Raw genomic sequence first — 24,945 nt, forward strand, 5'->3', positions numbered from 1 at the left:
TTGGATCATCTCTCTGCTCTTTGACTCATGTCTTGGATCATCTCTCTGCTCCTTGACTCACCTCTTGGATCATCTCTCTGCTCTTTGACTCACCTCTTGGATCATCTCTCTGCTCCATGGATCATTTCTTGGATCATCTCTCTACCCATTGACTCACCTTTTGGATCATCCCTCTACTCCTTGTCTCACCTCTTGGATCATCCCTCTGCTCCCTGACTCACTTCTTGGATCATTTTTCAGATAAATAATACCTGTACATGATTCTCACACACACTCAGGTTTGACTCTCCTCAATTTCCTTTCATATTTTCCTTCTAGTTTTCCCGTTTTGCTAGAGAGACTGAGCTCATGCAGTATTCGCCAGAAGTGTATTTGTCTCGGCTCATTTGATCTCAGGATATGTTGAGCTCAGTTACCGCTGCGTAATATTGTCTCGCGTGTTAATGTTAAGTGATATTTTGGGTCTGGATTGAGGTATGCTCTCTCTCTCTCTCTCTCTCTCTCTCTCTCTCTCTCTCTCTCTCTCTCTCTCTCTCTCTCTCTCTCACTAATTCTCCAGTCTCCCCTCCACAGCATCCAAACGGCAATCAAAGAGCAGAGCAAGATTTTGGGGTGTGCAAGAGAGAGAGAAAGAGAGAGACTAAGCAGGATGGGGTAGGACCTTTCACTGACTTAACATAGCAAGATTTTAAAGCTGGCTCAATTTTAGGGAAGAAATAAAGATAATTGTTTTAATAGCCGTTAATGCTGGTAGGCTAGAGGAGGAGGAGGAAGGGGAAGAGGAAAAGGACAAGGAGAAGAATTAGTAGTAGTAGTAGTAGTAGGAGTGGTAATAGTAGTAGTGTTTTCAGACAATGAGTAAGAGATGTTGAGGAGGAATATGGAGGTGGAAGACATTAAAAGAAAAAAAAGACTTGAAGACGTTTAAAAATTATCTTTTCCTGGAAAAATTAAACGAAAAAGTGCCAAACTCAAGATCCATACTTTTTTACGGATCTTTTCTGATGCTTAAAAGACATAGGTAGAGGTGCTGAAGAGGGCCGCCTTCACGTGGTGGCACTGATATAGCCGAGATGATTCGCTGCCTGGGTCTAGAAACGTCGATAATTTTTCTCTCTATTCCCCCCAAAAGAGGATAGTGGTCTGCAGTAGGGGGAAGTTCAGCCTGCAGTCCACGGGGTTTAAATAAGTTGATTCTGCTACTACTACTACTACGACTACTACTACTATCTAGATTTTTCTCCCTCCTTACCTCATATTCCCCATCCCATGTCACATCAACCTTCGCACTCCCCACTCACGAATCCACAGTCCTCACTTCCCAATTCCCGATTCCCAGTTCCCGATTCCTACTTCCCATTCCCGAATACCCACTTCCCAATTCCCACTTCCCAATACCCACTTCCCAATACCCACTCCCCAATACCCACTTCCCAATACCCACTCCCCAATACCCACTCACGAATCTCCAAATCAAACAGAATACGCGATGTGAACACCTGACTTTTCTCTGCCAGTCAGTAAGATATTCAGTAAGTTAGTAAGTCGACAGGATATTCAGGCAGTCAATGGGTTCTTCAGTCATTCAGTCAGATCATATATTCATTGTTATTCACTCAGTCAGTCAATCAGTCATATTTTCATTCATTCATTCAGTCAGTCAGTCAGGCAGGCAGGCAAGCAGTAATATTTCAGTCAGTCGGTCAGATCACGTATCGTAGTTATTCATTCATTCATTCATTCAGGGCTCTCATTCATTCAGTCAAGTTATTGTTATTCATTCATTCATACATTCAGTCACCTCACTCAGTCATTCATATTATACATTCATAGCTCTTCATTCATTCAGAGCTTTTATTCATTTATACATTCAGTCGAGTCTCATTCAGTTCATTATCAGTCAGTGAATAGCCCAGGTGCTTGCCCGTGGAACAATGGAGATGGGAGGGAAAAATGAGAGAGAGAGAGAGAGAGAGAGGGGTGGGGAAGTAGTGAGGAGAGATTGAGGGGGGGATAGGGAGGGGGGAAAGAAAGGAGAAAGGGGAGAGATGTTGGAAGAGGGAGAGAGAGGGGGGGGAGCAGTGAGGAGAGATTGAGAGGGGATAGGGAGGGAGGAAAGAAAGGAGAGAGATGTAGGAAGAGAGAGAGAGGGAGTAGAGGAGAGATTGAGGGGGGGATAGGGAGGGGGGAAAGAAAGGAGAAAAGGGAGAGGTGTAGGAAGAAAGAGAGAGAGAGGGGGGGGAGGAGTAGTGAGGAGAGATTGAGGGGGGATAGGGAATGGAGATATGTAGGAAGAAGGAGAAAGAGAGAGAGAGAGGGGGGGAAGTAGTGAGGAGAAATTGAAGGGGGAATAGGGAGAGAGAGGGGGGGAAGTATTGAGGAGAGATTGAAGGGAGGAGGGAAGGAAAGAAAGGAGGAGAAAGGGGAGAGATGTAGAAAGAGAGAGAGAGAGAGAGGAGTAGAGATGAGAGGAGGAGACAAAAAGAGTGAGGAGGTAGAGATGCAGGAGAGACAGAGAAATGAAGGAGGGGAGGGAGAGCGAGAAGAGGAGAAGTTGAGGGGAGGGAGAGGAAGAGGAAGAGGGAAGTAAGGAGGAGGGGAGGGAGAGGAAGAGGAAGAGGGAAGTAAGGAGGAGGGGAGGGAGGAGGGGAGTAAAAAAAAACTAAAGAGGGTAGCATAGAAGCGAGGGAGAGTGAGGTGCTGTGCCAATATATATGGTAATCTCCCCTTACCCTTTCCTCACCCCTTTCTCTTCTCCCCTCACCCCTCCCTCCTCTCCCCCTTCTCTCTTCTCCTCTCCCCCTTCTCTCTTCTCCTCTCCCCCCACCTCTTTCTCTCCCGTTTACCCTTCTGTCTTCTCTTCTCAACTTTCACACACACACACACACACACACACACACACACACACACACACACACACATTCTCTCTCTCTCTCTCTCTCTCTCATTAACTCACCCTTGCTCTCAGTCTCACTCTCCCCGCTCGGTCATTTCCACTGTCATTGAAATTCTCTCTCTCTCTCTCTCTCTCTCTCTCTCTCTCTCTCTCTCTCTCTCTCTCTCTCTCTCTCTCTCTCTCTCTCTCTCTCTCTCTCTCCCCGCAGTCCCTACCTTCTTCCCCATCCTACCCTCTCAATCCCTCTCCATTCTTTCCTACTTCCCTCCATCCCTCCCCCAGCCCTCTCTCTCCCCCCATCCTCCGCTAAAACTGGGGCTGGGGTGTTAATGCTGGGGTGATTGAATGGGGTGATTGGCTGGGCCGTTTATGATTTTGTTTTTATCTCCCCAGTTGATGTCCTTCCTCCCCATCAATCTCATTCCATCATTTCCCTTAATTCATCCTTCTCCCCCTCTTTATCTCCCTCCACCCTTCTCTCCATCTTTCTCCCTCCATCTACTCTCATCATCCCTTTCTCTCCATCCTCCTCTCTCCTGTTCTCTTCAGTCTCCTCTCTCCAGCCATCGCCCTCCGTCCTACTCGCTCCATCCTTCTCTCTTCCCCCTGCTCTCTCCGTCCTTCTCTTTTTCCTACTCTCTCCATTCTTCTCTTTTCCTTACTCTTTCCATCCTGTCTCTCTCCATCCCACCGGTACTTTATGCTGTTCTCTCCATCTACTCTCTCCATCCCACTCCACCCCGTCTATCTCCATCCTTGTCTCTTCATCGATCTCTCTTCATCCCTCTCTCTCCATCCTGCTCCACTCTTCTCTCTCCATCATTCAAGAGCTTCCTCCTCCTCTCTTTATCATTCACTTTCCACCTTCCTCTCCCAACCTTCCATCTCAACCCTCCTCTCTTCAATCCTTCTCTCTCCATCCTACTCTCTCCCCATCCTTTCCTACTTCCCTCCATCCTCCCTCCTCGCTAAAACCGTCTCTGGGGTGATTGGTTGGGGAGCTTAATGGTATTCTATTAATTTCCACCCCCACCCCAGTTGATGTCCTCCCTCAGCCGGGGGTGACGGGGTGATTGATGACGCGGGAGAGTGGGGAGTGAGGATTAGGGGAGTGAAAGGAGTTGGGGTTGAGGTGGGGAAGTGGGAGGATGTAGTGGGGAGTTGGGATTGAAGTGAGGGAAGTGGGAGAATGAAGTGGGGAGTTGGGGTTGAGGTGGGGAAGTGGGAGAGTGAAGCGGGCGTTAGGGAGTGGGGAGTGGAATGGGGAGAGGAGGGTGGGGAGTGAAGTGGGGACTGGGGAGTGGAGGGTAGGGATTGGGGGAGTGGGGATTTAGGACTGGTGGAGTGGAGGGTAGGGATTGGGGAGTGGAGGGTAGGGATTGGGGGAGTGGGGATTTAGGACTAGTGGAGTGGGGAAGTGAGAGTGTGAAGTGGGGAATGGTGATTGGTGAAATGGGGGAGTGAAGTGGGGATTGGGGAGTGAGGGAGTGAAGTGGATGTTGGGGTGCGTGGGGTTGGTGGAATTGGGGAGTGAAGTTGGGATTGAGGAATGGAGGATGGGGGTAAACGAGTACGTGTGGGGAGTGCAGAATTAGGAGTGGGTATTGGAGTTGGGGTTGGGGAGAGGGATTGGGGAGTTGGGATTGCTAGAGTGAGGGGAGTGAAGTTAGGATTGGGGAACGGAAAGTGGGGAGTTGAGGAGTGGGAGTGTGGAGTGCGGGATAGGGAGTGGGTATTGGGATCAGGACTGGGGAGAAGAGTTAGAGAGTGGGGATTGGGAGCGGGGGGAGTTGAGGATTGGGAAGTGGAGAGTGGGGGTAATGCGAGAGTGAGAGTTGGTATTGGTGCTGGGGTTGGGGAGAGGGATTAGGGAATGGGGATTATAGGGCAGGGGAGTGGGGGAGCTGGGGAGATTGACTGGGGCGCTAATGGTATTCTCTTAATTTCCATCCCTTCTCCAGTTGATGTCCTTCCTCCCGGTGGGGTGAGGGAGGTGGAAAATGCGTGATGGGGGAGGGTAAGGGGAGGGGAGGATGAGGAAAGCTAGGTGAAGGAAGGGGAGTGTGAGGGAGTGAAAACTTGTGGGGGAAAGAATGCTGAAAGAATATGTGTGTGTGTGTTTGTGTGTTTGTGTGTGTGAGAGAGAGAGAGAGAAAGAGAGAGCTAGAGCGAATTGGTAAAATAAAGACGTAGGAGAGAGGAAATACGAGGAAATGAGAGAACTACAAACGAAAACTTTAAATTGCAGAAAGAGAGAGAGAGAGAGAGAGAGAGAGAGGTGGAAGTGAAGGTCAAAGTGGAGAAGGAAGTGTATTAACCATTCACAGAGAGAGAAGAGGAAGCTTGAATAATTGAGTGAATAATTGAGTCTTGTGTCAGAATGAATAAGTGTAACTGGTGAATAACTGAAACACTTGAATGTATGGGATGAGTAAAAGGGTAAGAGTGAATGGCTGCTTGCTGTCGTCCCGGATGGAGTGAAGAATACTGGGAAGTGACAGTGGTAGGAAGTAGTAATGTATGTGATGAATAACAGAGGATAGGGTTAGTGAAAAATATTGCTGATGTATAACTTTGAACTATATATAGGATAGAAATGGATGTGAATGATAGATTGAATAAGGGATAGAAGTGGATGACGGAAATGATTGAATAACAGAGGATAGATCAGTGAAAAGTATTGATAATTATAAGTTTACTATTACCTGGGAGTCTAATACAAAAAAAAAGTGATTTGTGTGTACCTGGTTTGGGGTAATAAACTCAAGGTATCAGGAACGTGAAGGGGAAGTCAGCATTTTCCTTTACTAATGATGCATATTTCTTGATGGCCAGAAATAGAGATATCGAAGTTTACCTGAAGATTATGCCCTTAGTCTTGAGAAAATATGGCAGTGAATGTGAGAGTCGAGGTGGAATTATATATAGTGGATTTTTTTTTTTTTTTTTTTTTTTTTTCCAAACTTCATCCTTCCATCTTATATCCTGCGTCACTTCTTTTGGTTCCATAAATTCCATGGTTCTTTTGTTTACACATTTATTTATATTAGCGATACACATTTTACCAGGCCTTCACTCCTGCTCTTGTCCACACACACACACACACACACACACACACACACACACACACACACACACACACACACACACACACACACACACACACACACACACACACACACACACACACACACACACACACACTTCCTTTTCACTACCACTTCCCATCTCTCTCTCTCTCTCTCTCTCTCTCTCTCTCTCTCTCTCTCTCTCTCCTTTCCCCAAATAAAGCGTTTCAACATTATTTCATCCTACCCAATCTACGCAACCCACATGCATCCCTGAACAGATCCACTAAAGAGAGAAAAAAAAAACTCAAAAATAAAATAGAAATATATATATATAATTTTTTTTTTCATCCGCAATAGAGTTCTTTCCATGTAATCATCCTCTTTCCCTCCCCCCCTCCCTTCAACAGGCAGCTTTTCTACTCCAAGCCCCTGTATTTTCATTTCCCCCCCCCCCTCCTCACCTCCAAATTACCTCACTCTTGTTAATCTGGGGTATTTTTGTTAATGATGTAATGGTGGGGTGAACTTGAAGGCTGGGTATTTTTTTTTTTTTTTTTTGACTGGGTAATATCGGGGATGGGAGGGCGTGTTAAGTTTGGGGAGTTAGGAAAATTAGGGTCTGCGAGAGAGAGAGAGAGAGAGAGGGAGGGAGGGAGGGAGGCAGCGTGAAAGAAATAAGAGGAAATAGGGGAAAGGAAAGAGAGAGATGGATTTTCTCCCCATCTTTATTTTTTTCAGTTGAAGCCTGCTTGTAAGTGCTGGCGCTGACCATCCACTCACTCGATGTAGTACGACCATCAGGTGAGTCTACACTGCGTGGCAAAGGAAATACCCCGAGTTACTCAATGCCCTTGTAATATATTTCTCTCTAATTTCTCTCTTTAATATATTTCTCTCTAATTTCTCTCTTTAATATATTTCTCTCTAATTTCTCTCTTATCTCTCGTGTACCTATTTCCTTCGTCCTATGTTCCAATTTGTCTCCTTTTTCTCGCCTTTCTTCCTTTCTTTCGGCCTTTGTTGTTGTCTGGTGTTTCGTCTTTTTCATCGTGTTTTATTTTCCTGTCTCCTGTCCTTCCTTTCTTTCGTCCTTCTTTTTCGTCTTTTTTTTTCTCATCTTTCTTACGGTACTTGATAAATATTCCTTTTTCACTTTTCTTTCATCTTCTTTTTCCATTTTTCTTGACGATATATCTTCTCGTCCCCCTCGTCGTTTCTATTCCATTTTTTCTTTTAATTATTTTTCTCTTTTTCCAATTTCTTCCACTTTCTCCAATTTTTCCATTTTTCCGTTTTTTTTTTTTACATTTTTTCTTTTTCAGTTTTTTCTTCGTTTGCCAATTTTCCTCCTTTTCCATTTTTTTTCTTTTTCCATTTTTTCTTTTTTCTATTTTTTTCCCAATTTTTTCTTTTTCCATTTTTTTCATCCTTTTCCAATTTTTCGTCTTTTTCCATTATTTCTTTTTCCATTTTTTTTCTTTTTTTCACCCTTCTTATCTACCTTTTACATCGCATTTTTACAGACTTGTTCGTCCTTAAGTTCCTGTTTCCCCTCCCTCCCTCACCTTTCCCATTTCCTATTCTTACTCTCCCCTTCCTCTCTTCTCCCTCCCTTCCTCTCTTCTCCCTCCCTTCCTCTCTTCTTCCTCCCTTCCTCTCTTCTCCCTCCCTTCCTCTCTTCTCCCTCTCTTCCCATACTATTTCCTCTTTTCTGGTCTTTCTCTTCTAATCCATTCAGTTCTCAGCATATTCCTTCGCTTCCCATTACTCTGCCTTTTTTCCTCTATTCCTTCGCTGTTTTTTTCCTTCTCATCGTATTGCTTTCCTTCCTCTCACTACCCTTCCCCTAATGTCCTTCCTTTCCCTTCTTCCTATAATTTTTCCCTTCCTGTTTTTCCCATCCCTGCCCCTTCCATTCCTGTCCCTTACCCATTTCCCTTCCCTTTCTTTCCCTTCCCAACATTTCTGTATTACCATTTGCTTTCCTATCCCTTACCCATTTCCCTTCCATTTCCCTCCCTCCCCCACCTCCCTTCCTCACCTCCCTTCCTCACCTCTCCCCTCCTCTCCTCTCCCCTCCGTCCAATTCCCCCCTCTCCTCTCCTTTCCTTTCCTTTCCTTTCCTTTCCTTTTCCTTCCCTTCTCTTCCCTTCCCTTCCCTTCCTATCCCTTCCCTTCCTTTCCTTTCCTTTGCCTTCCTTCCATTTCTCCCCTCCCCTTCAACGATCATAAGTAGTAACACCTTTCCCTTCCTTCCCATTCCTTTCGATCCCATCTCATCCCATCCCATCACATCCTCTCCTCTCCTCTTCTCTTCTCTTCTCTTCTCTTCTCTCCTCTCCTCTCCTCCCCTCTGCACTGCTCTCCCCTCTGCACTGCTCTCCCCTCCCTCCTGTCCTGTTCTCTCCTCTCCTGTCTGCTCTCCCTTCCCTCCTCTCCTTTCCTCTCCTCTCTGCTCTGCTCTGCTCTGCTCTGCTCTGCTCTGCTCTGCACTCCCTTCCCTCCTCTCCTCTCCTCTCTTCTCTGCTCTGCCCTCCCTTCCCTCCTCTCGTTTTCTCTCCTCTCTGCTCTGCTGTGCTCTCCTCTCCTCTCTTCTCCTCCTCTCTCCCTTCCCTCCATCCCTCGCTTCCACCGCCCTACCTAGTGATGATGAGTGACGCTGCGGACACAGTAAACTGGGAGCAATCTGCCTGGCCTGCATATTAATTGGCTGGCTCATACCTTCACACCGGCCCCTCACTGGATGCGGGGTGGGTGGTGGGGAGAGGAGGAGAGAAGAAGGGAGGGTGGAGAGAGGGGGGGGGGAGATGGAAGAGGTTGATTGAGGAAGATGGGTGGAAAGAGAGAGGATGTGACGGAGGGTGACGGAGGGTAGAAGTGGGAAATGAAAAGAGGGAGAATGAGAGAGAGGGAGAGATGGAATGAAGCTGATGGAAGGAAGAAGGATGGAAAGAGGATTGGGTGGGAGGAGGGTGAGGGAGGGTAGAGGAAGAGAGGTGTTGGGTGGTGAAGGTAACAGGAAGAGGGAGAGATGAGGTGATAGAGGAAAGACTGAAAGGGAGAGAGAGAAGAGTGGTTTGAGGGAAGGGGGAGAGAAATAGAGAGAAATATTGGAGAGGGGAGAGAAATGAGGGGGATGGGAATGAGGGAGAGGAATTGAAAGTGAGAAAGAAGAAGAAGAGAATGAAGAGAGGAAAGGGAAGTGATCTGAGGGAAAAGGAAGGGAGAGAAAGAAAGTAGAGGGAGAGAAATAAGGGAGAAAGGAAATGAAAGTGAGACAGAAGAAGGAAGTGAACGAGAGGGGAAAAAGAAGTGATCTGAGTAATGAGTTCCCACAAATACTCATTCACATCCAATTGACGATGTGACGAAAAAAAATTGAAAAAAAAAAAAAAAAAAAAGCGGGAGTTACTGTATACCACACTTCACCTGGTTAGCGATTTATATAGTGGTGATGAGAGGTGGTAGTGATGGATGAGTGATGATGATGATGATGATGATGATGGCGGTGGTGATGTAGAAGGTGACAGTGATGGTGTAAGGTGGTGATGGCAGATTGGTGGTGGTTGTGGTGGTGATGGTGTAAGGTGATGATGGCAAATTGGTGGTGGTTGTGGTGTTAGTGATGGTGTTGGTGAGATGTTAGTGGTGGTGATTGATGGCAGTGGTGGAGATGGTGATAGTGACAGCGGATGGTGTTGGTGATGGTGGTGGTGGTGAAAGGTAATGATGGCGGATGAGTGATACAGTTTAACAGATAGACATATAAAGATATAGGTAGGTAGATACGACTGATTTATTGAGAGAGAGAGAGAGAGAGAGAGAGAGAGAGAGAGAGTCAACAAGGACATGATGTAGTGCTCAGAGGTGAGTCAGGTAAGGGATGAGACAGGTGATGGGTGAGGCAGGTGAGGGGTGAGGCAGGTGAGAGGGCGAAGCAAGAGACAGGTAAATAGGAGTGACGCAGGCAAAGAAGGTGAGCAATTTTAGAGGCAGGTAAAGGTGAGAGAGAGAGGGGGGGGGTATATGACGTCACTAACCCGGGAGGTAAACACAATTTGGCTCAGTCATGCCACTCTTTTTCCTCCATCCATACCGTACCTACCTTCCCTCTCTTTCTCTCCTCTTTCCCTCCTCCTTCCTTCCTTCCCTCTCTCTTATCTCCTTCACTTCCTACAGGGTTTAGGAGGAAGGAAGGACAGACAAGGCACAGACGCTGAGAAAGGAGGCAGTAGTAGTAGACAGTGACATTATGTAGGTTTGGTTGTTCCACTTCCCTCCCTCTCTCCTTCCCTCCTGTCCTTCTCTTCCCTCCCTACCCTCTTTCCTTCCCTCTCGCTCATGCTCTTCACTTCCCTCCCTCCCTTCTTTCCTCCCTCCCTCCCTCCTAATCTTTAGACTCATAGAAAAAATATCATAATAGTGTTCCGTCACAGTCAGCCTCGACATGCTATTGACTCTCTCTCTCTCTCTCTCTCTCTCTCTCTCTCTCTCTCTCTCTCTCTCTCTCTCTCTCTCTCTCTCTCTCTCTCTCTCTCAGAAACATGGAGTACAACTTTTTCTTGCTCACAGAGAAGTAGAATCTCCCTTTCTTTCACATGTTTTTCTCCCTTGCTTCTCTCTCCATTTTCTCTTTTTCTCTCTCTCCTCGCTCTTCCTTTCTCTCTTTTCTCTCTCAGGTTTCTCACCCACCCCTATTTATTATTTCAGTGTCCCTGTGTGTTGTCAGGAGGGTCTCTCTCTCTCTCTCTCTCTCTCTCTCTCTCTCTCTCTCTCTCTCTCTCTCTCTCTCTCTCTCTCGTAGGAAAGGGGTTGATGGTGTATGTATCTATAATTTTTTTCTCTTTTAAGTAATATTTTCTCCAAAGTTGAGCTGAATCGACTGTTTTAGGTGACTTTGGGGAGACTTTAAATACTGGATGTGTGTGTGTGTGTGTGTGTGTGTGTGTGTGTGTGTGTGTGTGTGTGTGTGTGTTTCAGTGAATAGAGGAAGGAAAAACAAATGAATTTAAAAAAAAAAAAAGGAAGAGTGCTTTTGACGTCTCCTTTGCTACAAATTTCCTTTAAGCCAACTTTAATATTTTTTAGCAAAGGAATAGAAAATAAAAATAATAAATAATAAATAAATGCAATAAATAAATGTAATCACCACCTGGTAAATATAAAAAAAAATATAATGGAATAATCTCTTGTTGCCAAAATTAACGTTTAAAAAAAAAGTAATCTGAAGGTAGCAAATAAATATATAAATAAATAAATAAAAATAAAATACAGTAATATCTTGAGCAAAAACATAATTGAAAAAAAAAGTATCATGGTAAGGAAAGGATAATCGTTGCATGAGAGGAGGCGGCGAGGAGAAGAAGACCAAGAACGAGACGAGTAAATCGGAAGTTTGATCCATGTTCTAGTCAGTTCAGGAGGCTCCCCAACACATTTTCCTAAGCGATTTATTTAGCTGATTACACCTTACTGTCCTCGCGTGTGTTATATAAATCCTTCTGATATCACCATACTCTGCATTAATAACATACGAAAGGATATAAACCAGCCATATCCAAAAATAAATCGCAAAAGAAGAGGTGCTAGGGAGCTTCCTTACCCGACGAGAAAAGTTCCTTTGTGTCCATGAAAAAAAAAAAAAAAAATCCTACACTGCTCAGTATATACCCAAAAATAAATCGCAAAGGGAGAGGTGTCAGGGTATTACATGAACTAATTTGGTGATGGCAAGATGGAACACAGCAAAAGAGTATTAGAGGGAAGGATAATCTCCCTCGTTCGGAGAGAAAGGAGGAATATGGAAGGAAATATTGGAGGTGGAATAGCAGCAATCTTTCACTCTTGTATGTGCATGAGGGAAGGGGGGCTTGGATTGGTGGGAGACAGTGAAGGTGAGTGATGTATGGATTGGGTATCTTTGAATGAATTTTGGGCGTCTGGCAATAGGTAGGTGGTAGGTAGGACGAGAGAGAGAGAGAGAGAGAGAATCATAGCTTGAAACCATCACTTCAGAGTCAGGTAGACTAACTTATCCGAGAAGAGAGAGAGAGAGAGAGAGAGAGAGTGAATCAAATCATACCTTGGACCCATCACTTCATTGTCAGGTATGCAAATTTACCTGAGAAGAGAGAGAGAGAGAGAGAGAGAGACAAAAAAACAAACAAGCTTCAAGTTGGATGGACAAATTGGACTCGTGCATGATGGAGGACTGCTTGTAGTGGTCTGGGGATGAGCTGTGGACAATAATGGAACAAGAGGAAGGTGTGGAATCATAAGGTATTTTTCACGCATGCAAATTGGGAAAGGTCAGAGCCATTCACCTGTCACAGAGCTCCGTTTCAGATGGCAGGGAAAGGTTAGTCAGTGGGGAGAAAGTATAGGTGTTATTTGGCTCAAGCTGCTGGTGTGGGCGTGGATTTGTATGTCGGGTGAAACAATAGGGTAGAAAAAGAGACAGCCACTAGGAACGCCCTTCGGCACTCACTCTCTCTCTCTCTCTCTCTCTCTCTCTCTCTCTCTCTCTCTCTCTCTCTCTCTCTCTCAGGTGTTAAAAGGACGGCTCAGTCTGCTGGCGTGGGAATGGATTGAATCAGCCGGATGAAACGATAGGGTAGAATGAGAGGCACAGTTGGGTACAAAAATTTACCTATTACAGGGTGGTCCATAAATTACGCTGTGCAAGAACCTCACTTGGGGGTATTTATTTAAGGCTCTGTCTGCTGGTGTGGGCGAGGGTATGGCAAAGGGAGTAAGAAATGAATAAATGATGCAGGATAGAATGTAAGCCAGCAAAGGAAAGTGAGAAGAGGTGAAACATTATAACTTTTGTCACTAACAGTAACTACGGTATAGCAGTAGTAGGAGTAGTAGTGGCGGTGATAATAGGAGTAGTAAGGAGTAGTAGTAGTTCCATAATATAGTCTTATCATGAACCCAGCGGACTGCAGGCTGAAGTTAATGTTCTCCTGCCGTACACCATCTTCCTCCTTTTTGGGGATAGGGAGGGAATTGAAGGACCTGTTGTTGGGGATAGAGAGAGAGTTGACGGGAGTTTTATTCGGGGATAGAGAGGGAGTTGAAGGACGTTTTGTTGGGGATAGAGAGGGAGTTGAAGGACGTAGTGGGGATAGAGAGGGAGTTGAGGAAGTTTTAGTTGGGGATAGAGAGGGAGTTGAAGGACGTTTTGTTGGGGATAGAGAGGGAGTTGAAGGACGTTTTGTTGGGGTTAGAGAGGGAGTTGAAGGACATATGGGGATAGAGCGGGAGTTGAAGGAAGGTTTATGTGGGGATAGAGAGGGAGTTGAAGGACATGATGGGGATAGGGAGGGAGTTGAAGGATGATTGTACAGCCAGGCAGGGGACCAACTCGGCCCTGTCGGTGCCACCACGTGAAGGCGTCCGGCACCACATCATCGCAGTGAAGGGGTTAATGGCACGCTGATGGTCTCTCTCTCTCTCTCTCTCTCTCTACTCCGCTTCCGCCACTGAGTTTATGAGTTTGCGATACTTTTTATTGCTTTTTTATCGAGCTTTTCATCGGCTACAACTTGGAAGGAAACATTTTTTAATTCCTCTTGGTTGTTATTGTTGGTGTTGTTATTATTAGTATTGGTATTAAGAACTCCTCATTCTGTGGAGTTCTTATTGAGATTTTTTTTTTTTTGATGGGGGGTGGGGGGAGATATAGAAGGCTGGCATTCCAAGACCGCTCGAGATCTCTATCTATCTATCTATATACCTAGGCTGCTTCCCCCAAGGAAAGGGAGGTAGCCGAGACAGGACGACTCACTCTCCATTTACTCATCCATTCAAACACATTCATTCGCATCTTAGCCCCAAAGGGGAGAACGGACAGATCCTCACCGCACCACACCGCACAAGGGTCAACTGGGCAATGCAATCAGTGACATCTGCAGCAGGGCCCGACAGCAGAACTGGTTTACCCCTGCCACATCATAACAGACCCATCCCCTTACCCGCACCTGACCTGACTAGCTGATCAGACCAAATGCGGGAGAATATCCCCTCAGGGCTGCGTCATCACTTATTCATTCACAATTTCTCTCCATTTATTTCTGTCACGCACAGCCACTCTTCCTTGCTCAACAGACATCCCTCTCGCATCCAGCGCTCTCTTCACACTGTCCATCCATCCTATTCGTGGTCTTCCTCTCAGCCTTACACCTCTCACATCAGATCTAGTTATCTTTTTCACCAATCGCTCATTAGAAATAGAAACTTGAAATTTTCAGGAGTGATGTATCTCGGGTGGGGGCTTTTTTGGCACATTTTTTTCCCCAAGCACTAGCACCACACTAGCGCCCTCTATGTAATTTTTCAGTTTTTGCTCTCCTGCGCAGCAAAAACTACTGAATCAATTCTTTTGCAAATGTTCCATCATGTAGTCGTTAGCATATACCAGTGCACCTGGGTATTGGTAATGAGGTCCAACAAATACTTTTTGAGATATTTAGGAAAATCAAAATGGTCGTCACATGCTTGAAAGTGCTAAATTGGAAAGTGTTTGATGGATTTTGACCAAACTCGGTGGAAATGTAGTGGGTCATGAGAGAACATGATTTGCATAGTATGAATGACCTTGACCTTGATCTCGAGGTCACAGATCAAAATTCGTAAAACTCATACCAAAAGTCGCTTAATATTAGGTCTAGAATGATGATAAAAATAGTTTCATCTGTAATGTGAAGGTCTTTGAATATTACTTAAGCAGTTTCAGAATTCTAGTTATTATTATGGAAGTCGTTCTTCTTCTTTTACTTCATTATTATTATTATTATTATTATTATTATTATGAGATTGTTTCAGTTGTTATAGTAATAGAATAGGGTAGTAATATATGTAGTAGCAGTGGTAGTAGTAGTAGTGATAGTAGTTGTGTAATTATTATAGGTATTTATTATTATTATTATTATTATTATTATTACTTCACAGCTAGTTCTCAGAAAATGAGTGATATACATTTTTTTTCTTTAGTATAGGATATTTATTTACATATTCTTAAGTTTCTTTATATATACCTCCATGTTTTTTGATGTAATGTTATTTTGTATTTGTTCATTTGTTTATTTTTATTATATGTTGTAACAAGTTTAATTCGCTGACTCTCTCTCTCTCTCTCTCTCTCTCTCTCTCTCTCTCTCTCTCACCCAGCTTTTCTCCTTAATTAGATTCCAGGCCTGGGGTTCAGAGGGTACCGACGAGACGAGGTTTTATGGAATTGCGGCCGAAAACCGAATAAGTCGAAAATTTTTGGAAATGAGTTAAAACCGGATAACGTAAGGCTGATAAGGAAGGAAGGAACGGAAAAAAAAAAATTTGGATTAAGGAAGAAATTGAAGAAAAAAAAATTGAGGTTTATGAAGGAGGAAGGTACGAAAAAAAAGAACAAGAAAAAAGTAGATAATTTTTTGGATTGAAGAATATATTGGAAAAAAAATAAGGTTGATAAAGGAGGAGAGAACGAAAACAAAAACAAAAAATAGTCGAATTTTTTTTTTTTTTTTTTGGATTGAGGAAAAAATGGGAAAGAATGGTTCACAAAGGAGGAAGGGACGAAAAAAAAAAAAAAGTCAAGAAAATGAGGTCGAAGATTTTTGGATTGAGAAATTTTGGAAAAAGGAGGTAAGATTGATAAAGGAGGAAGGAATTCAAAAAATCAGAAAAAAATCAAAATTTTGGATTGAGGAAGAAATTGCAAGGGGGATAAGATTGATAAAGGAGAAAGGAACAAGAAAAAAATCAGAAAAATTCAATATTTTGGATTAAGGAAGGCATTGGTAAAAAATATGGTTCATAAAGGAGGAAGGACGAGAAAAAGTAGAACAATTTTGGATTGAGAAAGATTTTGGAAAAGGGAGGTAAGGTTGGTAAAGGAGGAAGGAACGGAAAAGAGGTCGGGAAAAAAGTCGAATATTTTTTGGATTGAGGAAAAGATTGGAAAAAGATAAGATTGATAAAGGAGGAACAAAAAAATAAAAAAAAGTCGAATTTTTTTGGATTGAGGGGGAAATTCGAAGGAAGATAATATTGGTAACGGAGGAAAGAACACAAAAGGAAGAGGAAGTTGATGTAGAAATCCTGAATAAAGAGACAGATTAAGATAGAAACTGGGAAAAAGATAAGAGTGAGAGAGAGGAGGGAAAGAAAAAAAAAATCCAAGATGAGACGGTAATCCTAAATACGAAAATATTAAGACGCAGATTAGAAGAAAAAACAGAATTTGTGAAAATGAGATAAATGCCAAAAAAAAAAAAAAAAAAAGTCACTGGAGGAAGTTAAAAGCGGAAACCCCCCCCCAAAAAAAAAGTAAAATAGATATAGAAATGAAATTATCAGAAAAAAGGGCGACCGCACAATAAAAAAAAGAAAAAAAACTAAATAAAAGGAAGTTGACGTACGAATTCCGACAGAAAAAAAAACGAAAAAACACCGGTTGTTAAAAAGAAAGTTGCAGACATTGATTTGAAGTAAAAATTAAGACAGAAGTAAACATTAAGAAGACTAAAGAGAGACAGTAGAAAAGGAGATAGTGATATTAGGATACAAGTAAAGTATTTTCAGAATGAGGAAGAAATGCATAATAAAAACAGGAGAGAGAGAGGGAGAGAGAGAGAGAGAGAGAAACTGACAAAAGAGAGATACAGAAGAGCTGAATATAGAGATACAGAAGAGCTCAGAGTAAAGAAATAAAATAGATAAGAGGAATTTAAGGTTTACTAATACAGAGTATGTGTAGAAAAAGAAATAAAAAGGAAATGGAGGCAGACGTCCAATAAAAAAAAAAGAGAGGAAAAATTGAGAAGGGTACAAATGCATTTAATCTCTCTCTCTCTCTCTCTCTCTCTCTCTCTCTCTCAGAATACAAGAAATAAGGAACAATATAAAACATCGTAAGAAAATCACCCAGAGAGAGAGAGAGAGAGAGAGAGAGAAAGAGAGAGAGAGACGCTGATAAAAGAGAGACATGGCGAGGAAGGGAATGAGGAAGAGGGAACTAAGAGGAAATAACACAAAGGACAGAGAGAGAGAGAGAGAGACAGAGAGAAATAGGATCAAAGGGAGATAGAGACGCTTGGAAGGAAGAACGAATATTAGAAGAGAGAAAAGTGGAAGATAAAGGAGAAGGAAATGTTGAGAGAGAGAGAGAGGACGAAGATGAAAGGTTCTCAGCGGGTTTGTTATCTTCTTAACCTCTTCGTCCTCCTCCTCGTCTTCCTTTTCCTCCTCCTCCTCCTTCTCCTCCTCCTATTTCGTCTTCTTTTGTTTGTGTTGTTTTTTCTTGATTTTCTCTAACTATTTTCCTTTTCCCATTTTGTTTTGTCTTTTTTCCATTTCTTTTTCCAAGTAGACATATCCGTATTCTCTCTCTCTCTCTCTCTCTCTCTCTCTCTCTCTCTCTCTCATAATTATCATATTATTTCCCATCTGTTAAATATCTCCCGCCATTTTTCATAATCTGTATCTCATACTTATCACCTAATTATTGTCCTTAATTAATATCTTCTGTGTTAATTATTTTCATTTATCGTCTGTCACTTATCTTTACATCATTATCGCTTTTCAATTTATCGTCGTCCTTGTTAATTATTTTCTTAATGCATCGCCCTGTCAGTTATCATTTATTCATTATCTCGTTTCATTTATTTTCTTCAGTTCATCGTATTGTTTATTGTCCTCATTTATTTTCCGCTTTAGTTATCTTGTTTATTTTATTGTTATGTATTGCCATCTTGTTTATTTTATTGTTATTTATTTCCATCTTGTTTATCTTGCTTCCTTTACTGTCCTTTATTCCATTCTCATTTGTCTTCTGTTTCATTTATCGTCACTTGTTCCAGTCCCATTGATCTTATTTATTTTGTGTTTCATTTTGCTCCATGTATCGTCCTCATTTATTGCCATCCCGTTTATCTCCTGTTTCATTTACCTCGCCTTTCATTTATCTCTTCCTCCTCTTTGGCTCCAGTCTTGATGGTCGTGACTCCTTCAATTAACATTCTAACATTCCAGCTCCTTGCTCACTTTCTCTCACTTTCTCCCTCCGTTTCCTCCCTTTTTTTTCCTCCTCTGATTCATTCCTTCTTCTCTTCCCTTCCTTCCTTCTGTTGTCCTCCTTCCTTCCTTCTTTTCCATTCCCGTCTTTCCTCCTTCCCTTCTCCTTCCTTACCTGTCTTTCCCTTCGATCTTTGTTTCAAGTCTTCCTTCCCATTTTCCTTCCTTCCTTCCCTCCCTCGCTCTTCCTTTTTCTCTTCCCTTTTCTTCTTTCGTTCCTTCCATTCTTCTTCCTTATTATTCTTCCTGTTCTTGCTTGATTTCTTCCTTCCTTCCTTTACTTCCTCGCTTTACTTCCTTTTTCTCTTCCCTTTTCTTCTTTCGTTCCCTCCATTCTTCTTCCTTATTGTTCTTCCCGTTCTTGCTTGGTTTCTTTCCTTCCTTCCTCTCTTCCGTTCCCTCCTTTTTACTTCCTTCCCTCCCTCCTTCCTTCCACCATACTTCTTCCTTGTCCTTCTCCTCTTATTGCTTCGCTTCTTCTTCCAATTAGTTCCTTTTTCATCATTCATTTTTTCTCGTTCCCCTTCTTCCTTCATTCCTTCCATTTTCCTCCTTCCTTACTCTTCTTCCCCACTTGTTTTATTTATTCCAATTTCATTTTTCATTTCCCTCTTTCCTCTTCTTCATTCATTCATTCATTTCTTCTTCCTTCTCCTTCTTCCTCTCTTCTTCCTTCGTTTCTTCTTAGTTATTTTTCTCTCTCTCCCCCCCCCCTTGTGTCCTAATGTGTCCTTCGTTGTCCTGGTGTTTCCTGCTGTGTCCTGGTGTTTCCTACTGTGTCCTGGTTTTCCTGCCGTGTCCTGGTGTCCTAATGTGTCCTTCGTTGTCCTGGTGTCCTAATGTGTCCTTCGTTGTCCTGGTGTCCTAATGTGTCCTTCGTTGTCCTGGTGTCCTAATGTGTCCTTCGTTGTCCTGGTGTCCTAATGTGTCCTTCGTTGTCCTGGTGTCCTAATGTGTCCTTCGTTGTCCTGGTGTCCTAATGTGTCCTTCGTTGTCCTGGTGTCCTAATGTGTCCTTCGTTGTCCTGGTGTCCTAATGTGTCCTTCGTTGTCCTGGTGTCCTAATGTGTCCTTCGTTGTCCTGGTGTCCTAATGTGTCTTTCGTTGTCCTGGTGTCCTAATGTGTCCTTCGTTGTCCTGGTGTCCTAATGTGTCCTTCGTTGTCCTGGTGTCCTAATGTGTCCTTCGTTGTCCTGGTGTCCTAATGTGTCCTTCGTTGTCCTGGTGTCCTAATGTGTCCTTCGTTGTCCTGGTGTCCTAATGTGTCCTTCGTTGTCCTGGTGTCCTAATGTGTCCTTCGTTGTCCTGGTGTCCTAATGTGTCCTTCGTTGTCCTGGGAGTCTTCTGGGGTAAGGGGGACAGGCAAGGTGCTGGGGGGGGGTATTGGGTGTCCGGATTCCTTTCTTCTTAATTAACATATTGGCTCTCTCTCTCTCTCTCTCTCTCTAATATAAATATACACACATTATATAAGCCATGATTTTTTCTTTCCTTATTCGCCCCTCCCTCTCTCTCTCTCTCTCTCTCTCTCCTTCTTTTTCTTCTTTTCTTCTTCTGTTCTTCTTCTTTTCTTCTTTTCATCTTCTTCTTCTGCTTCTGTTTCATCCCTGTCATGTCTTCTTTTGCATATTTACTCATGTCCTCTCTTTTTTCTCTGTCTCCTTGTCTTCAGTTTTCAAGCCCTCTCCGACTCTCTCTCTCTCTCTCTCTCTCTCTCTCTCTTACCTTGTCGCTAATTCTTTCTCTAGCTCTGCCTCTGTCTCACTCTCATTTCTCTTTTTGTTTTCCTGATTCTCGCTTACTTTCTCACATTTTGTATAATTTTCGCCTGAATTTATTTTGCCTTTTGCATTTCCTCACTCATTTTCTGCTCCTCTCTCTCTCTCTCTCTCTCTCTCTCTCTCTCTCTCTCTCTCATGTCAGGGTCGTCCCCTTTCATCTTTTAGTGCTTCGTGCCTTTTCTTGATTAGCATATTGACGACCGATCTCTCTCTCTCTCTCTCTCTCTCTCTCTCTCTCTCTCTCTCATCAGTATCTAGTATGTGTCACTCTCCCTTTGCCCTTTGTCTCTTTTCTTTCATACTTTTTTCTTCCTTTTACTCTCTTTCACATTTCTTCCTTTCTTCTCTTTCTTTCCCTCTTCTTCCTCTTACCTCGTCTCTCCAGTCTTCTCCATCACCCTTTTCATCTCTTCTGTCATTTCTTATATCTATCCTTTCATATATCTCTTCTCTTCTATTTCCATTTTCCCTCTCACTTCATTCCCCGTCCTCTCCTCTCCATTCTTCCACATCTTCCTTCTTCCTCTTCCTTTTCTCTCCCTTCGTTTCACGTTTCTCCTGTCCATTCTTCCACATTTCCCCTCTTCCTCTTCTTTTTCTCTCCATTTCACTTTTCTCCTCTCCTTTCTTCCACACTCCTCCTCTCTTTCTCCTTTAATCTCTCCTCCTCTCTGTCTTCTCCCACCCCTGTCTCTCCCCTGCCTTTGTCTCTGCTTTCATTTCCTGTCTCTTTCATCTCCTCACCCCATTGTCTCCTATTCCGTTTTCTTTCGGCTTGTATTAAGGTCTCTCTCTCTCTCTCTCGACCTTAGTGCCTCCCCCCATGTCCCCCTCGTCCATCTCGTCTGTGCTCCCTTCTCTCTCCCTAACCTCCCGCATCTCTTTTTCTCCCTTCCCCCTCTCCTCATTCCCGTCTCTCCCTTCTTCCCCTCTCTCCCTCCTTCCCGTCTCTCCTTCTTTCTTCCCCCTCTCTCTCTATACTTCCTCTCTCTCTCTCTTCCACCTCCCGCTTCCCCCTCTTCTCCCCTCCCTCCTCTTGTCCCTGCGCCTGTCTTCTCCCCTCCCCCTCTTCTCCCCCTTCCTTCCCTCTTTCCCCTCCCTTTCCTCTTTTCTCCTCCCTTCTCAATCTTTCTTCTCTTCCCCCTCTCTCCAGCTGCCTACTCTCGTCCCCCTTCCTACTGTCTCTCCTTTTTCCCTTTCTCTGTCATAGTTTCTTTCCCCATTCCTCATTTCCTTCTGTCTTCCATCCTTCCCTCTCCCCTACCCCCGTCTCTCATTGTGTCCTCCATTCCCTCCCTCATTCTGGTATACTGTCTGCCCCTCGCCCTCTCTCCTCTCTTCCCTCCCCTCCCCATCACTACAGATTTCCCTCCTCCTCTCCCCCTCTTTCCTTCCTCCTCTCCCCCTCTTTCCTTCCTCCTCTCCCCCTCTTTCCTTCCTCCTCTCCCCCTCTTTCCTTCCTCCTCTCCCCCTCTTTCCTTCCTCCTCTCCCACTCTTTCCTTCCTCCTTTCCCCCTCTTTCCTTCCTCCTCTCCCATTCTTTCCATCCTCCTCTTTCCATCCTCCTCTCCCCCTTTTTCCATCCTCCTCTCCCCCTTTTTCCATCCTCCTCTCCCACTCTTTTCTTCCTCCTCTCCCCCTCTTTTCTTCCTTCTCTCTCTCTCTCTTTCCTTCCTCCTCTCCCCCTGTTTCCTTCCTCCTCTCCCACTGTTTCCTTCCTCCTCTCCCTCTTTCCTTCCTCCTCTCCCACTCATAACTTCCTCCTCTCCCCGCCTTTCCTCCCTTCTCTCCTACACCTCCTCAACCCCCACCCCCTGCCTTTTGCTTTTGTGTCCCCTCCTCCTCCTCACCTCTCTCCTCTTCTCTCGTCTCTCCTCCCCCTCCCCTCTCTCCTCCCCCCTCATCTCCTTTCATTTCTCTCCCTTTCCTTTGTGTTTAACTCTATCTTCCTGTTATTCTTCTGTCTCCATGTCACTACTTCATTACCCCCCCACTTCCCCCCACACTTCTTCCCCCTCCTCACTTCCCTCCACACTTCCCCCCACACTTCCCCCACACTCGTGACTGGAGAGGTATTGTTTTGATTGATCTCACACACACACACACACACACACACACACACACACACACACACACACACACAGGGAGAGAGAGTGAGAGTTTATCAGCAATTGTATCTCTTCATCTCAATATTTCTCTGTATATCTATCTGTCTGTCTATTTTTACATTACTTAAACTCACTCTCTCTCTCTCTCTCTCTCTCTCTCTCTCTCTCTCTCTCTCTTCCAGGAATTCTTCGTTTGCTCTCCTAACTCACTTTCCGTCTCGCTGACAGCCTCTTATTAAATCCTCTTTACATTAACGATAACGAGTTGGCCGAAAAAGTTGTAAACATAATGAGTGAATATTAACATTATTTGCATTAGATGGGGAAGTAGAGGAGGAGGAGGAGGAGGAGGGGAAGAACGAGGATGAGGTGGAGGGGGAGAAGGAGGGGGTGTGGATTCGATTTTTTTTTTACCAAACGCTTTTTTTTTTTGTAAGGGATGTTGATGTCTTTTTTACTGCAATGACAAACTCTACAATACATAAATACATACATACAAGGAGGCATACATGAATCTACATACATACTTATACATAGATATATACAGGGCGTACGTACCTCCCATATATACATACACACCTTCATACATTCCTACATACTTACATATATGCATCCATCTATCTCTACATACATACATACATGCATACATCTCTACGTACATACATACATCTCTACGTACATACATACATCTCTACATACATACATACATCTCTACATACATGCATTCATTCATACATGCATCATTTTTTTAATCTGTTCAGAAAAACTTACTTTCTTTATTGCATTACTCTTACTGTCACTTTTATTTTTTTTTAGATATTGGTGTATGTTAGAAAAGAAAAACAATAATTTTACCATTAACAACCTGTCTTCTTCTGCAGGTAAATGGTGTTCCTCCCTTGCGTATTGCAGTAGGTGTAAGTAGGAGTGTGTTTTTTTATGTTTTTTTATTTTTCATAGTTTTCACCATTAATTTTATAACAGTGCTTTTAGTTCCACATGATAAAAGTTAAGCATCCTATTTATTCCAGTGTTTATCTTAATGCTGCTATTACTACTATACTACTACTACTACCACTACTACTACTACTACTGCTACTACTACTACTACTTGGCAGTGTAGTCTTGAAGCTTACTGATATAAAAGGATAGGTTATTACGGCATTGTTAAATATTATGTACAGGATCCGTAGAGTTGAATGGGTCGAGTGAGTCCGACATTGCAGGACTGGGATGAAGATTGATTGACTGGATGATTGATTGATTACACTAAAAACAAGATCGTGGCAGGGTATCAATAGAGGTCATTCCCTCTATATAAGACAGTAAAAGCAAAAGTATAGCTAAAATATATACAGAATTACGAGTGATCATTATGTGTATATATGTAAAAATAGGAACACATATAAAATACATTTCTAACAATAAAGTTGATTCGCTACCTCAAGGACTTGCCATAAAATCGAAATGAAGAGGATAAAAAGGGGAATATGGAGGGAGGAAGGAGGGGGAGACTGTTAGGAGGGAGGGGGAGGAGGAATGGAGGGAGAGACTGGAAGAAGCGAGGAAAGAGAAGAGGAGGAGGGAAGGGTAGACTGGAAGAAGGAAGGGAAAAGAAGAAGGAATGAAGGAGGGAGAGACTGAAAGAAGGGAGGGAAGAAAAGAGGGTTAAGGAGAGAGAGGGATAGATTGGGAGAAGGGAGGAAAGAAAAGAGGGAGTGGTAGAGAAGAGGGGAGGGAAGAGAGAGGAAGATGAGAGAGAGGTAGACTGGAAGAAGAGAGGGAAGAGAAGAGGGCGAGGGAGAGAAGGGAGAGGGGTATGCTAGGGGAAGCGAAGGAAGAGGAAGAAGGGAGGAGAGGGGAAGATGGGAGAAGGGAGAGACGTGGAGGTTTAAAGAAGAGAAGGAAGAGGAAAGAGAAGAGGGAGAAAGGGAGAGAGAGGAAGTATGTATCAGAATAAGGGAGTGGAGGAGGAAGAAAGAGAAGGAGAAGAGAGAGACTGGAGGAAACTGGAGAGAGATTAGATGAACAGGGGAAGGGGGAGAGAAAGATTGGAGGAATGTGCTAGGAGGGGGAGGAGGAGGGACTATGATTGAGAGAGAGGGAGAGAGCAGACTAATTACCAATGTTTACCACTACCGATGATGCGTGTGTGTGTGTGTGTGTGTGTTTTTTACCGGTGTATTGTGTTCTTGGTGATAAATATACACACAAACAGACACTATGGTATGTACGTAAATCTCTCTCCTCTGTCTCTGTCTCTCTCTCTCTCTCTGTGACACACACACACACACACACACGCCACCATCCTCTCTCCCTCCCCTCCCCTCCCCTCCCCTCCCTCACCTTCTGTCCCCGTAACCAACTTCACAAGCTCAATAAACTCCATTTTCATTGTGATTTTGGGCCGTCAGAGGCAGAGGGGAAACTAGAATTTTTTTTTCATATTTTTTCCACCTCTGGCATAAAAAAAAAGGGACTGGTAACTCCACCATCATGAGAAAAAAAGGAATAAAAAAAAGTAAGAAAAATAGAGGTAATTGAGATGGATAGTGTTTGGAAAATTAAAACACACGGAAAAATGTGGGTTTCCATTAACACACACACACACACACACACACACACACACACACACACACACACACACACACACACACACACACACACACACACACACACACACACGCAGCTTACGTAATTAATTAGGATATATACACTTTTTTGGAATATTAGACACGAGAAAATAAAAAATAAATAAAAAACATAAAAAAAACTCGGAGCAGCCTGAAGCCTTCCTCCTTTACGAATAGAAAGACAAATATTTGCTCTAATTTTTTCCCCTCTTACTTTATGCGCGATTTTTTTCTCTCTCTCTTTACTCTCTCTCTCTTTTTTTTTTTTCCTCCCTGCCTGCCTCCCTCCCTTATGCACCACTTCTCTGCAAATGCCAACATTGCTGAGTTAAAAGATGGGCCGCGCTTGGCTGTGTTGAGAGAGAGAGGGGGGGGAGAGAGA

This window comes from Coenobita brevimanus, chromosome 20 (assembly GCF_032717465.1).
Source record: "Coenobita brevimanus isolate Jiangsu-jjx chromosome 20, ASM3271746v2, whole genome shotgun sequence".
Classification (NCBI taxonomy): Eukaryota; Metazoa; Arthropoda; class Malacostraca; order Decapoda; family Coenobitidae; genus Coenobita; species Coenobita brevimanus.